The 13,214-nt window shown below is 30.7% G+C and overlaps 1 protein-coding gene across 3 annotated transcripts in view; it reads left to right on the top strand.

Moving 5' to 3' along the window:
• Positions 1–7,436: 7,436 nt before the first annotated feature.
• Positions 7,437–13,214, top strand: part of LOC108909733 (homeobox protein aristaless-like) — a 146,415-nt gene continuing 140,637 nt past the window's right edge. Inside the window, exon 1 of one of the 3 annotated variants that reach the window (XM_018714143.1) lies at positions 7,437–7,521. The gene's annotated coding sequence lies outside the window, so the exon portion shown is untranslated. Of the gene's footprint in view, positions 7,522–7,583; positions 7,650–13,214 lie in introns of those variants that run through there. The other 2 variants (XM_018714141.1, XM_018714142.1) reach the window with 2 other exon arrangements.

Here is a 13,214-nt window from a genome sequence, read left to right on the forward strand (position 1 = left end):
CCTTCCACAAATAAGAAGTGGATCTTATTTGTGGAAGGGCGAAATGGGCGTTGACTATTAGACGCCTTCATTATAGCCATCCTTGTCTATCACATGGATTTCTATGGCTTACTTTATCGCTCTCACCTAACTTCTGATAGACCATCGGTACTTTCCTACACTGTATATCGAACTCACTAATGTTGAATAATTTTGATAGATTCTTAAAACTGTTTTGTATTTTAATACTACGACACACAGTGTACTAAATTGATAAGTCGAGGGAGAAAATCTAAAAATTTTTGATAGGTATTAAATGAAGATAAAAGTGATAGGTCATTAGAAAAGTTGAGTAATTACCAATCAGGGAAAAATACGAGCGAAGTGAAAAATGAAAATTTGACTTTGAATTTGGGAAAAACATTATATTTGCTGCTCGAACTCTTCTCTTGAAAATTTTTTATTGATATTTCGATTTTTCATGATTTTTTCATGGTTAGTTTATAAAACATAATATGATTAATTGTGTCATGAATGTTAAATACCCGAAATATACGTTTTGTTTTCAAAAAAATCACAAAACGTACGAAGCTATTTTAGTCACACATTTATCAGGTTAAAATAGCTTTTATTGAATTTTGGACGTTAGAATCGGATTCCTTATTGAAAAATCTACAAAATGCATTTGCTAGTTTATATTAAAAAAAAATTAAAGAAGAATGCAAGTAGCAAATATAATTTTTTTCCCAAAAAAGTTTCACTTTCAAATTCAAGGTCAAGTTTTCATTTTTACACTTCGACACTTCTAATGACTTATCACCATTGTCTTCATTTAATGCCTATCAAAAATATTTAGATTATGTCCTTCGACTTATCGATTTAGTACACTGTGCGGCACAAGTCTCATATTTCAGAGTATAATTGAATGTTTATTAACAAATACGTTCCCTCCTTGTCCCGTACGTTTCCCGTCGGTAGCCATACTATCTACTTGTACAACAAACAATACCAGATTGGCCGGAAGTTCTTCTCTAGGAACTTCACTCTAGCAAGTAGGCGTGTACATTACCATCTTGATTGATTTTACAAGGGTTTGCCGGCAAGAACAACTACTTGCGCAAGTGCGCTCTCATAACATGTACACATACCACAAGATCTGAGAGCTACCCTAGCATATTTACTTGCTAATGTCTAAGATCCTTTACGAATTAGTATCGCGAATGCGCGACAATCCCGAACAACAATTTATGAGCAATGCCGTGATTTCTTGGATATTGCCAAGTTTTATGTCATAATTTCAATGGTGTTTTGTTATTGAAGAAGTTTAAAATGTAAAATAATATATAGATAGTATGTTTATTTTAAAAAAAAGTTGATAATTATTATTTGCTGGATAAAAATTTTTTAGGTAATCTTAATAATACTTGATTACCTTTTACGAAAAATTTAATAAAAGGAGATACGTCTATGAAAGCTGTATGTCTTTAAACAAACAAAAATTTCGGGATGACTAAGGCAGCAACAGATTTATTCACCATTATTTTTAATAAAATTCATTTTCATTTGAGTTGTGTCATCAATAAGTAAAATTATTATTTCTTGAGATACCTACGGAAAATCCTACCTACCAGATACCATATGCATTTTTGATATAACGTCGCAATAAGTTATAAAGTAATGTTTCATCATCTATTTCTTTAACAGTTACTGATGAATATCGGGATAAGATTGACAATTTTTTACTCCTTAATTAATTTTCAGTACATAATTTAAAAAAATTCTTATTAGTCTTTGGTAAATTAAAACGGATAATTAATAAATAGACATCGGAAACTTTCTGGCAGTAATCAAATACATAAATAGTAGTATATTATGCTAGTAAACGACAATATGCGTTGTAGTAGTGCTCTATGCTCACAATATACAATGCTAATAACTGCCACAAAAACACGTGCCATGCACTCGACCAAGCAAAACGTCAAACACACACAAACCACAATGAAATGCCCGGCAAAAAACCTGGATTGTTTATCGACACGCCCGGCCGACGGGGCATGCATTAGGGTGCCGTTAGATACCTATCGAATAAATTGATCGATGCCAAGCTTCAGATTCAGATACTTATTATTACGTACTACACCTACCTATATACTTTAGTTACCATCTTTTTGTTTCATACTATTATGCATATACATACTTACATACAGGGTGTCCGAAAAGTGATGCCCGTCCTTCTGGAATTTGATTAAGGGGACAACAGCAAATCAAAAATCAAGAGTGGAACATTTTCCCATTGTTTTTCTTGAGTTATTAAAAAAAAATCAAAAAATTAAAAAAGTGAAAATCCATTTTTTTCCTCAAAACTGAGATCTGTGATTATAGGATTTTTAATCAGAGGACTGACTCTTGGCATTATCGGTCGCTCTATTACTTCCATAATAACAGCCTGAATAAAAACTACTGTATTTTCAATATTTCTATAATTTTGCTGCAAACTACCTTTCAAATATACCAAATATTACACTTAGCTGCATTATTAATAATAATACAAAGAATTACTGTTTTTTCTTCACAGCTCAGGAGAATGACTATGCCAATTGAGCCATGTTTGCTCTCCACTCATACATTACTTACTTATTTTTTAATAGTTTTTGAAGAATAAAGTAATAGAAGTTAGTTGTATTAAAACGAAGTGATCTAGTATGCTGTGGCAATCATAAATAAATNTCTTCACAGCTCAGGAGAATGACTATGCCAATTGAGCCATGTTTGCTCTCCACTCATACATTACTTACTTATTTTTTAATAGTTTTTGAAGAATAAAGTAATAGAAGTTAGTTGTATTAAAACGAAGTGATCTAGTATGCTGTGGCAATCATAAATAAATAATTATTGGTTTCAACATGATGGAGCTCCGTCACATAATGGTTTATGAGTAAGAGATTACCTGAATCAAAACTTCCCAGGCAGATGGATTGGACGAGGTGGACCCATACCATGGCCTCCTAGATCACCAGATCTGAATAGATTTTTTCTTTTGGGGTTATTTAGAAGAAAATATTTATCTACAGCTAAATCCATAAAATGTAGTAACCCGTATGCGCGCTGCTGTCACGTTAATAGAAAGAACTTTTTTAAACACATTTTGTAAAAACAATTTCTATTATTTAAGCTGATTATGTTTTTGGTTTATAAGTTTTTTCCTCTCCGTTTTATAAAATATTATAGTTTTTTGAAAAAATTTTTTAAATAACTCAACAAAGAAAGACAATCGGAAAATATCCATATCTTGATTTTCGACTTGTTTTTGTCTCCTTAATCAAATCCCAGAAGGACGCTCGTCACTTTTGGGACACCCTGTATATATTCTTATATTCGTAATGTACCACATTTCTGATATATACTAATGAAACACGTCTTTACTTCAGTGACCTGTATCATTTTAGTATAATTAAATATAGATAATATCGTTTTGGGTCGAATTTCTAGGTATCTTATCACTAAACAGAATCTATGATATATAAAATGTTGAAAAATTATGTAAATGACGCAAAACTGATAATGACATTCTTTGACATTCTAAAATATCTAAAAATATTGTTGCACAAAGTACGAATAGATTAATTTGGTCCATATAGTGTATGCTACTGATTGTTCGTTTAAATTAATAACACCTATAAAAAAATTATGGTAATGGATTTAATTTTTTTGAATAAATTATACGACACTTTCAGGCATCAATTTTGTCTACTTTATGAGGCATACACTAGATATATGGTGAAATTACATTTTATTTGCTGTTTTAAATTAATTATATTTTTGTAAGTGTTTAAAAAAAAACAAAATTTATCAATGTTTTGATTACCTACATGTTTTTACATTATTACCGCTTATTTCTTATATCTATTATCTACTATAAACAGAAATGGAAGATGAACAGCATGTTTTAAATTCCTTGCGATTTCCCTTAGGAAGTCTTACAATTAGTTATTTCTGAAAACAAGACTATAGTTTTGTTATACTTTCGAAAACATATTTATGTATAAATTAGATGAGATTATCTTTCATATGTCACAGCAACGACTGGATGGGTAGGCAATGATTGCAAATTATGGACATGACAGGATGGACATGTCAAGTAAAGGTATGATGGGCATTTAGTTCCGGTAAATGAAAAACAATGAGGCTATTATTATATTCTTTTTGAATAATTCGAACTACATAATACAATTACTATCTGACTTATGAAAAAGAGTTTCTTGTCATTAATGTCAAATGAAATATCTAATAATGATTTAAAGTAATTATTCGAAGAAGCCACCGTTGATACTGATTCAGTTTAGACAAGGTTTTCTTCGAGAGATCTTCGAGTTTGAAACAAGATATTGGAATTGCGTCTGACTTCGTTGGCAGCGATTTGTATTCTTTGCCACAACTATTCACGAGAACCAATAGATTCTTTGTAAACTATATCTTTCATTGACACCAAATAAAAAAATCATGATGATTGAAGTCCGGACTTCTGGGTGGCCAAGCAAAAATGCTTCCACGGCTTGAAGAAGTTCCACTTTATTTAAGAAGAGACATGTGGTTCATACACGACGGAGCTCCACTGCATTGTTTTCGGCCAGTGCGTGCATATTTAGATGCAGTTTTTCCAAATCGCTGAATTGGCCATGTTAGCATTTTTACGTGGCCATCCAGAAGTCCGGACTTCAGTCCTCTTGATTCTTCAATTTGGTCTCAAATAGTTTACAAAGAATCTATTGGTTCTCGTGAAGAGTTGTGGCAAAGAATACAAATAGCTGCCTACGAAGTCAAACGCAATCCCAATATGTTGTTTCAAACCTGAAGATATCTCAGAAAATGTTGTGTAAAGTGTATCAGTGTCAACGGTGGGTTCTTCGAACAATTATTATTTTAAATCATTATTACGTATTTCATTTGTTTTATCATTAATTGTTGTAATAACATGAAGAAACACTTAGTTTGTTTCGCTTTTAATTTCTCGAATTATCAAAACATAGTGTTCGTTAAATCGATTTTTCTTGAAAACGGACCGAGGTACCGAAATGAAACAAGAGTACATAATCAATGGAAAAATAATTGCTCTTTCAGGTTTTGAATCAAGTTTAATGTTAGATGTACAGGCTAAAAAGTTATTATATTAAAGATTTAAATTTCCGGTAAAATTGGTCGTAAGTGGCGCCCTCTACGAAAAACGCTGAAATTGCAATACGCATCTTATTCGTCGCTTAAAAAAACCTAGTTTCACAAATTTTCAAGTTCCTAACCTATATATTTTCCGAATAATCGCAAGAAAACGATCTAAAATTTTAACTTTCAACACCCTGTATTTCCGAAACTGTCAACTTTCGGATAAGGCATATTTGCACCAATGGTCACCATTTCACGTGTAGTACCTTCATCTTTCGGATTTCCCATTGTTAATGAATCACCCTGTATAAATAATTCATTATAACACCTTTATTTATAACTTTTATTTCATATATGCATAAGATGTATTTAGCGCTGCTTCAGTTAAACTCACTGAATAATTAGTATGGAAATGATTGTTTCTTTTAAATAAAAGTTGTATATTTGTTATAAAAGTTTTAATATGCGCTGTATACATTATTCTAGACCAGTGGTCGGCAAGTAATTTTAGGTGGGTTCCGGATACTTTTGAAAATTTTTAACAAAGTCCGGAAAAAAATTCATATTTCTTATTTTTATTATAATTTAGATTCAAATTTAATCTGCTTACTAACTATTAAGAACTCAAAACACACACAATTGTAAAATACTAGAAAAAATGATAAGATTGGCACTTAAACGTAAAAAAACATTTTTTAAATAATTTATTTGAGTAATTTATACTTTCAAAAAATTTTTGGCGGTCCAGTATTTTACCTTCCGCGGTCCGGACCTGGACCGCAGTCCGCCAGTTGCCGACCCTTGTTCTAAACTCTAGATTAAACGTTTCTCTAGAATCTAGAGAAACGTTTAATATGCCCATTTCTTTCAGTGTAGGGGTAGGGATATCCCACGTAAAATTGCCACAGATTTTGGAAGTAAAATCAAAAAAGTTTAATTAAATTTATCTCCATCCAAAGTTGCTTCGTTTAGTCGTTAGAGGGTGTCAAAATCGTAAAAGGAATAAATATAAAATAAAAAGAGTTCTTTCCAAATAACTTTAAAGCGTTTTGTCTGATTTAAACGAATTTTTTTATGTTTGATAGTATTTCTATCTAGGTCTAGTTATGAGCTGAGGTGACTAAGCCATTTGCTCTATATAGAAATGTCATTTTATGACGTAGTAATTGTAGTAATTACATTTTCAGAATTTAATGACTAATATCCAGGTGCTTTTAACGATTTTTCCCTATTTTAATATTTTTGCATTTGTAAGTCATAGTAGGTAATACTTTATTTTAAAGGTAGCTTTACACCTATTCAAAAAGTTATACAATTTTCCTAAATTCCTATCAAATGAAACCAAACAATGTTCCTTCACACCAAAAAAGTTTTGGAATTTGTTTGAATTTATTATAAATAAAAGTACAAAAGATGGTAATAAAATATACTTTCTTTTTTATTAATCTTTTTTATTGTCGCTAATGTAATTTGTGTGTATTTCTAACAGCTCTAGGATAATTAATTACTTTAGTAGAGATTACCACCATATTTTCGATATAAATCTGATTTGTCATAAAAAATTTGATTGACAATAATTCTTTTTGAAAACAATGAATAGCTTCAGATTCAGTAATAGTCAATAATAGTAGAATGAGATGAGTGCGATTAATTTTTATGAATAAATCAAATTTCTTATGACAAATCCAATTTATTAAAAAATACGGTGGTAATAATTTATAAAATAATTAAAATTGAAACAGAAACATAAGATAGGGAGAAAAAATATGCATTTGATTAGAGATGGGTATATTCAGGTTTCAGCACTGAAAAATTTGCATATCGGTGCTTGAATTATTCAACTCATACATTTTTTTAATGAAATGTAAATGAAATGTTATCTTGTAAACTGTAGGTAGATAAATTAAATTAGGTGAAGTTCATATATAGTGAATTGCCAAATTTACTGTCAAGTATTTCTGTTACCTTCAAGAATGACATAAAAGTTCACAATTACATGGATTTGAGGCACGCACAATCAACGATGGCAGCTGTAAAAAGATAACCATAAAATTCGGAGAGCTTAATAATTCCGAGGCAATTAGAGAATGTTTACAAATAATTAGCTACCATAATTGTGTTTTCATAATCAACCGTTTCCATTATTTTAATCAACATCTCCGTGTACGCCTCTTCACCTTCATTGGTTTGGAGGTGATCCGCGGGGAAACCCACCATTCTCCATTGGCTGAAGTTGATTAAAACTCAGGTGGCGCGATCGCGGTCGAAAGAGAGAAACCAGTTGCTTTCAGGTAGTGGGTATAGACGTTGCTCTCTCGTGTGTTGGCAATATTGTTTTCTTGAGTTTATTTTTATTTTGGTTTTGGTTTTAAACTGCGGCCCTGGGTGAGTGGTTTTTAAATTTTTAGTGGGTTCGGTGACAAGTGATGTGCCCGTTATTGGTTTATGGTGGTGGTGGTTGTCCTTTACTACTTGGTCTTAAGTACCTCAATAGCAGAGATAGCTCATTTAAAGTATTTGAACATTTATTGAATACACTGTTACGTTATTTTCATAAATTAAATGCTTAATGAGAGATGATTTTCTGACGAAGTTACTTTAATTTTACATTAAGTAGTGCTAATTTGATTAAATACGTTATTCATGATTTTTCACCAAATCTATGAATTAAAAAACTACATAATAACTATTGCAACAATTCCTCATGTAATATCAGAGTGCTCAATTTAAATGCTAATTTTCCGCCAACACAATTTGTAGAAAACACGTTTCAATAAAGCAGATAAAATAGAAATAGAAACAGCTGTTAGGTCGGTACATATGTAAAGTGTTTTGTTACTCTTCCAGCTTACTCAGTTGTCAAATTTAACATGATTTATCGTTCTCCATTTTTTAAATTAATGTATTTTCATCCTTTATGGAATGTTTTCTTTAAAATATTAAATATTTTGTGATTGCTTACTTTATATTATGTGCAAAGCATTATGAAAACCGCTTAATAAATAAAAAATAAATATTTGACGTATGACCAGTATACCTATATCCGAAATTATAAAATGTCTGACATGTGAAAGTAATCATTTTATTTGTTTTTTAATTATAGAACTCTCAGTAAAATATTAATCTGATTTGAAAATATTAAGCGCATATAAATATTTGTATCAAAATATATTTTTTCATGATGTATGATTAATATTGAAACAATACTACAAAGCGAAAAATATAAGGTATTTCCTTGTTATTTCACTCATAAAGTTTCACTCGAATAGCTAGAAACTAAATCTTTTAGGTTTTATATATTATCATTAATTCTTCGTACTTAGAGAAAAAGGCAATATAATGAAAAAGTCAAGTAATAGAGCTGTTAAATGAATTGTCATTTAATTAAATGAATCAATCAATCAGAAGTTATAAAAAATATTTCTAAAGGGTGCATTTTTCTGTTAACTCAAATAAGTGAAGTTTAGGAAACTTAGGCAAAATCTAAAATTTTCACTTTCTCAATCCAATTACTAATCTATCAATGTATTAATTAATAAAATAACTACAATGCTGTCATAATGATAATGGTGTAAGTATACTTATATTTTATCTCAAAAGTAGAAAAAATGTATATGTTATATCATTTAAAAAAACCTTTTTGTGTCTAAATTGTCTTTTGGAAGTTTTTCAAACTGTATATCAATGAAATAACTAATTAAAATGTTATATTTTCCAAATAACTCGAATCAAATTTTCATTCAAATTCATTTTCCAGATTTATTAGTTATAATGTTTATCCAGAAATCCTTCTTTTTGCTAACGTTGATCCCTTAATATAATGAGGTAGCGATTATTCAGAAATAAAATAAGTGAAATGCGTTTCTCACTAATAACGTTCAGGAAAAACAAGATAATGATACAAAAATATATATATCTTTCCCGCTTATTTTAACTATTAAGTTACATTTAAAACATAGCGAGAATTGTTACTTGCGCAGTTACATCCAATATTTGAAATTTAAATATTATAAAATAAATATTAAAGAGAAACCAACCACTGACAAAATAATCCGCACAATTAGGTATTAAAATTGCACATTACAAGAAGTTAATGTTGCGTTTCTTGTGTTGTTTAACAGGCAAAGAGTGACCGGAAGAAAGAGTCATGTTCCATAAAGTTGGTCAATGGGCGTGTTACCCGTAATTAAAATTTACACGAAGAGCAACTATCTGCATTCTGTCTATATACAAATTAAGCACGAGGTATACAATATTTTATTTCTTCTTCAGTATTTCGCCGTTTCACAGAATTTTCTTCATTAACGGAAGTACTCTTGTAAGATTTTGGAATACTGTTGTTTTTTCATGATCAGTACATTTTTATATAATATTTCAAAATAGTTAATACCTATGTACTTTTATTTTTTCATGACTGCATTAATCGAAATGACTTTACAATTTAGAATCTTACGACATGTGTGACATAACTTTTAAAAAAAAATTTATTCTCAACGCGAGATAAGACAAGATCCTTTTTTATTGCTCTAAAATTTGAAACGTTTGAACGGGGAAATATCCACATACAAAAAAGTTAGAGTGAAATATAGCCATAACAGTCACCACCCTAGTTTGGGATATCACTGACGAAAATTTAAAAATGACGGTAACATCCACTTTCAAATTTCATTGATTTATTTTGAAGAATCTTGAAGATCAACTCTCCCCTAATAGGCTCTCAAGAGACATTTTTATCTTATTTTAAGCTGAGGAATGCAGTGGTAATTCCCTTCCTATATATTATTAAATATGCAACGTCTTAAATCAAACTCCTTTAATAAATTATATGTATACAAAAATTATTTGGTTGAGAAGGATTTTGTATTTACATTAAATAAATCGGCATGTTTTGTTTTCATATACTTTTTGTTCATCTAAGCCCGTAGAGATGGTTAATATTTTTATATACTTACTATACTGTAAAAGAATATTTAGTTCTGTTAGGTACATTTATGTTTTCTTTTGTATTTTCTTTGGCTTGATTCGCCTAGTTTTTGTTTTTTATTTAAGGATGTAGTAGGATTTACTAAAAAGGAATTATTGTGATGTAATAGGAAAACGAACGTTAAAATAACGTTTTTCTGCAATCTTTCGGAAATGTGTACTTTTTCGGCCTCTTTTTAGACCCCAAAATACCTTATTCTAGTATTTTAGTTCGTTGCTAAGCAATCATCAGTAAACACTACGGGAAAAGTAAAAATTTCGTCTAAAATAACTCTCATTTGAAACTTCTATATAACAATTTCACAATTTGATGTAACTTAAAATCACATGGATGTGCAATTAATTAAATAGGTCAATTTAACATTTTTTAGCTTGGCTTTACTTTAATTATCTACAACAATTTTGTTTTGTGAAATTTTCCCTATTTTTATAACGTTTAATTGTAACGTTTACGTAATCTATGCACTTATATTAGGTTTCTTTAACGTTTGGTTGAAAATTTGTCTAATTTAAAACATATTTTAACGTTATATCAACCAAAAATTACGATTTTTCTATCATTATGTTCTCACTAGGAATTAATACAATCTACTAAGATTTAAAGTAATGCAATGGGATTAACTAAGAATTTCTGATGACTTAATGAGGATTTTAGGGATTTATTCCAAAAAAAACGATGTAGCCAATGTGTCCCCCTTCGATGGGAGTATGTATTTGGAATTATTTTTATTTACTAATAAATGTACTAGTTTCTTTGCTACGCTTCTTCTGGGATAATTTTTCATAGAGCAGCGTTATACTCACCTAAGTTTTTCCATGGGTTAATGTCTTAGGTATACCTGTGGGTGTTCGACATCTGTAATAGCCAGATCCCCATCGGTAATAGCGGTCTTAGTAGAACCTCCCAAGAAATCGGTGGACGTGTAGGTGAAAAATCATTGATTTATACAACGACACTTAAAATATTAGTAGATAGCGCAGAAGAATGCTGAAAGATATTATATACATTCTTCGAAAAGAGATAAATGCGGCGGGGCAATAATGCGAGAGACAAAAGATCGGGTGCATTTTTAAATCCATCGGATGGTAGAAATGCGATTATGGTGCAGTAAAACTAAAAGCGGCCCAGCGGGCTGCGCCGCAATGTCGCGTTGCTATATTGTCGACTTGAGTTTGTTTGATACGTGCACTTACGCTATCTTAGTTGGCTCTGACTAATGGAGTCTTTATCGAGGTTGGTCGTGGATAAAGCCTGCTCGACCTGACTGCCTAATACTGTCTTTGTTGTTAACACGGGCTTTGTCGTGTCTTTTTTTAATTACATTAATTTTTGTGCTCGAATGCCTGGCATTCCTTTTGCTTTACTTGTTAAGTGTTACTTTGGCGGTTGTTCTTCGAAATTATGTTAATCCATCATCCCATCCTTCCCTTCATCACGCAGGATGTTCCGATTGACGTCCAATGTAAAAACAAAAGTCAATTCTGGCTTAATTAAATATTAGCAAACAATGGCAAAACCAAAATGAGTGCTGCGTGCTCATACTGCCGTTTTTCTAATTCTATAAGTGTCGGAATGGTTCCGTTTAGGGCCCCTCTCTCTAAAAATAATCATCGATCTCTCTGTACCATAACTTGTCCGGATGTATATACAACGTGCCATGGACGCAGTTAACCCGGAATAAAATCGGGAATGGGGAAATACCAGAATGCATAATCTCCATAATCTCCTTCCAAGTAATAAAAAATATGCTATTTAGATTTAGTTAGGCCACTGATCAGTGAGTATCACATATGTCATGTACAGATATCGTTGATAAAAGCTCAGATTGTGACTAGTGTTAACTTAACACCGTTTTTGGGCTTAACACTGTTATTGGCCCAAAAACGGTGCCAATGAGGGTGACCAAACCGTAGAACACTGCTCTGTCATAGCTCGTTTCTGATTAGTGTTACTGACATTATATCGGAAATGATTAAAATTCGCAACAAAAGAAGTTCGAATAATTTCATAAGCAAATTATATTAATTGACAACAATTTCAATTCGAATAGGAAATAATAAATACATTTCTATTTATTTCGATTCAAAATTACATTTTAAACACTTCCATCTGCTTAAATCAAAATTTATTTTGTTAAAGTCAAATTTGATAATCAATTTTATCCATCGGAAGTATTATTATATTATGTCCCCAATTTTATTATATTGATGGTAAATTTGATTTTGTTCGGTTTCAAAAGGTCTCCAAAATCCCATGTTGTAATAATATTATTTCTCCCTTTCGCAATTGTAACATCAATGATTAATAGAAGGTGCCTATAATAAATTAAAATTACCTGAATCACACTAAATTCCGCATTGCTGCACTGCACTGCTGGGCAATTTGTCAACCACTTATCAACAGCTGAGATTTATTGCCCAGTGACCCAATGCAGCTTGTTTATATTTCCAGACCTGTATATGGATATGGTTAAATAAATATGGGAACAAGTTTTTCAACCTGGTACATACCATCAACCTCTTGGTTCCTCAATTGATATCGGAAAGACTATACTTAAAAAGTAGCCAAACTGCTTTATTTACACAAAAATTTATTAATAGAATGAACAGCAAGAGACGAAATTTTTTTATTTAAAAATTTTTACTTGAATACTACTAAAATAATTTTGTTCTAAACAACTTTTTATAACATATGGAAGATAACGGGTCAATATGTTCACGAAATTAAGAGATTTGATTAAAAACATATTAATAAAAAAATTGATCTTGAAATAAATTTCAACAAAAAGAATGTAACAGTGTTACAAATGTAATTTTGAACCAAAATAATTAAAATCATATACGGTATCCCATTTAACTTTGAAAAATTTTAGCCAGTTCCGGTTAAATCCGAAACATATAATATACACTATAGAGGTGACTCTATTGCTGGAGTCACCTAGTACCTTTATTTCAGAAACTGTCAATTTAATTTTAAAGTGATTTTAATTTTGTTGTAGGAAAGTTGAATTCAGAAGATTTGTATCTCTTACATTTCAGTATCCTTAAATGTGATTTTAGAAAACTTCAATTATGTTTTAGAAAACGCAAATTAT

The sequence above is a fragment of the Anoplophora glabripennis genome, unplaced genomic scaffold (genome assembly GCF_000390285.2).
Source record: "Anoplophora glabripennis isolate ALB-LARVAE unplaced genomic scaffold, Agla_2.0 scaffold335, whole genome shotgun sequence".
Classification (NCBI taxonomy): Eukaryota; Metazoa; Arthropoda; class Insecta; order Coleoptera; family Cerambycidae; genus Anoplophora; species Anoplophora glabripennis.